The sequence below is a fragment of the Elephantulus edwardii genome, unplaced genomic scaffold, assembly GCF_000299155.1.
Source record: "Elephantulus edwardii isolate Elephantulus edwardi_28Jun2011 unplaced genomic scaffold, EleEdw1.0 scaffold00184, whole genome shotgun sequence".
Lineage (NCBI taxonomy): Eukaryota > Metazoa > Chordata > Mammalia > Macroscelidea > Macroscelididae > Elephantulus > Elephantulus edwardii.
Genome location: NW_006399934.1, coordinates 3,184,619 through 3,187,529, shown reverse-complemented (window position 1 = coordinate 3,187,529; position 2,911 = coordinate 3,184,619). Strand labels below are relative to the sequence as shown.

At 41.4% G+C, this 2,911-nt stretch overlaps 1 pseudogene; it reads right to left on the bottom strand.

Annotated features, from left to right (window-relative positions):
• Nucleotides 1-900: 900 nt before the first annotated feature.
• Nucleotides 901-1,723, bottom strand: LOC102868303 (annotated as a pseudogene).
• Between the last annotated feature and the right edge of the window lie 1,188 nt (nucleotides 1,724-2,911).

Sequence of the window (2,911 nt, the reverse complement as noted above, 5' to 3'; positions counted from 1 at the left end):
CATCACCATAGGCTCTTGCTCATATGTTGTTTCATGAAATCCTTCTGTGTCTTCCAATTCCTTTAAGGCTATTCATAACGGAGGCTTTCCCATTTGCGGTAGATGGGGAAAAGATGTATGTATGGAAAAGATGTGGGTGTGTGTCATGGAAGGAAGAGTCTGTTTTCAATTATAAGGAAAACATTGTGAAACATTCAGGTACACCGCCTGGGCAGGGCAGCACTTGAAAGAGCTTCCCCACCTCCTGCTCAGTTTTTAAAAAAAATCTATTGACTCTAATCTGTGGCCTTCAGGCCTGTTTTTCATTGTTTTTGGTCAAACATTCTTCTAGGTCGTATAGCCCTGGTGTATCCACTTGCCGTACAGATGTAATTTGTGCTTGCTGTGAAGCTGAACACTGTGACACTGATGTGTCAAATGCGATAATGGTTACTCATGGTGGACAGTGTTTGGGGCGCTCCCTGGTTAAAACAAGCTTGCAAGCAGGAGTGGCATCCACTTCCATAAATAGCTTGCCTCTGGAAACCCTATGAACCTGGAGAAAGGATGAAAGTCATGCAAGTGTCAAGGACTTTTGTTCATAGGGTCGCTATGAGTCCCTACGACTCAATGGCACTTAACAACAACAACATTCCATTCTTGGTGGGAAGCTCACTTAGCAGTTAAGTACATTTAAATAAAATATACGGGACTGCATGACTGCAGCACTGATAACTAGATACAAACCTGATGCAATCAGAAGGCAGCTGACAAGTCTAGTGAAAAGAACGCTCTTGTTTAGATCATTGTTGTTTTGATCCCCTTCTTGAGATGAACGGGGAAAGCCTGCTGGTCGCAGTGAAAACGTAATACGGCCAAATCTTATGATATCTGTTCCCAGCTGAAGTTTCTTTGGCTGCATTAGGCCTCCAACTCCAGGGTGAGCCTAAGTTGGTGTTCTCCGGCATAAATATTCATCTCATCTACAAGCGCCTCCCATCTACCAGCGCTGATAGGGTAAGTTTCACACCAGGCCTTGGAGTCTGAGGACAGCCCATTCCAGTTAAACTAGTTGTTGACTCTTGTAGAAATGAGAACAGTGGAATTCAGCTGACATTTAGCAGCAATACCAAAGCGAGAGCAGCTGATACTTAATGGTCAGGCAAGGGTTACTGAAGTGTCAGGACCTTCACATACTTTCTGATAAATCGATCCTTCAAATTTAGTCCCATCATTGACATTAGTGTATAACTGGACATGCCTGGCCCAATGAAAATTATTCCTTGTCAGTTTTGCTTAGAAACTGTCAAAGGTGACCAGTGAAGACAGCTGAACCATGGATTGCAGGTCCAGCAAAGTCACCATCAACATCACAACCAAGTTTTATGCACTCTATCCTGTAAGAAGGTTTGATTTTACCACTTTCTGGTGTTTAGTGAGAAGGTGTTTTGAGATCTTCAGTTGTGATTTTTGTTCCCAGAGTGTTGTCAATGTTTCATTTTTCTGTGAAAGTCAGACCATATTAACACCGTTTATATCTAGTCTCCAAGGTCTCAGGAACTTTACCAGTGTCTGTATTAGATGTTGAGCATTCCACTCCACTGCATGACTTTGTTGTCATATCTAGCTTCACCAACCCCAAACCAGCTTCTTTGCTGAAAATCTCTCTGGTGGCTTTGCCAAAGTCAGCATAGGATGGAGGAATGCACATTGGCCATGTGCTGTTCTGCGCGTTGGTTGCCATGATGAGACGGGGGAAGGGGTTGACTGAGGTGACCTCTGTCTTTGCCTATATCAGTGGGGACCGGGATGGCAGAAGATCTTGAAAGCTTGAAACGAAGCATGTGTTGTGAGATTACTTCCTGATTGAATTGTGTTGATAATGTAAAAAGATCTAGCTTGGAATAACTTTGAGAGTAATGCTGTAGTTGAAATTGTTAATGAATTAGCACAAACTATCAATAAAAAGACAGTAACAGTGATAGATCTGTTTAGCTCCTTAACACCCTGATTCTTCCCTTTGCTTTAGCCTCTTAGCATCCTAGTGCAATATTCAGTCTCTTCATGGTCATCCATCTTGGTCTTTTCTTTCTCTATCTTTATAATGACCTTTTGTATTCTTCATGAATAATATTCTTGATAGCCTCCCACAGCTCATATGGTCTTCTTTCATTACTGCTCAAGGCCTCAAACCTGTATCCTTCCTTCCTTCCTTCCACACAGTCCCCCCACTACCACAAATTATGGAGCTGAGCCTCCCTCATTTGGGGAAATAACAGGAGACAGCAAATCCGGAGTGCAGTGAATTAGCCTTACCCTGGGAAAACCACCTATATGATCATGTTATCTCCCCTGCCAGGTAAGTATCAAACCTATTCTTGAGATGGCTTTTAAATTCAAGTGGGATAGATTCAAGGTCAAATTTTGTTTCCTATGAGTTTGTTTTAATTTTTTTTTAGGTTCAGTTTGAACTTGCGTATGAGTAGTTGATGGGCTGTTCAACAATCAGCACCTGGTCTAGTTTCACAGCTGATATTGAGCCTCTCCAGTGATTCTTTCTACAGATGTAATAAATCTGATTCCTGTGTAGATGCTCAGGTGAAGTCCATGTGTATAGTTGCCATTTGTATTTCTTATAATTGATATTTGCAATGTATAAATCATTAATTGTACAAAATTCTATCATTCTATTCTTTCACCAGGACGGTGTTTTCTGACTACTGATCCTTCCTCCTTATTCTCAACTTTTGTATTCCTGTCACCCATTATTATTAATGCCCCTTGGTTGCGTGTTCAATTGATTTCTGGCGGCAAAAGTTGGTAGAAATTTTCTATTTCCTCCTCTTTGGCTCTGGCTGTTGGTGCATATATTTGACTAATAGTTGCATTAACAGGCATTCCTTGTATACATATGGATATTATATTGTCACTC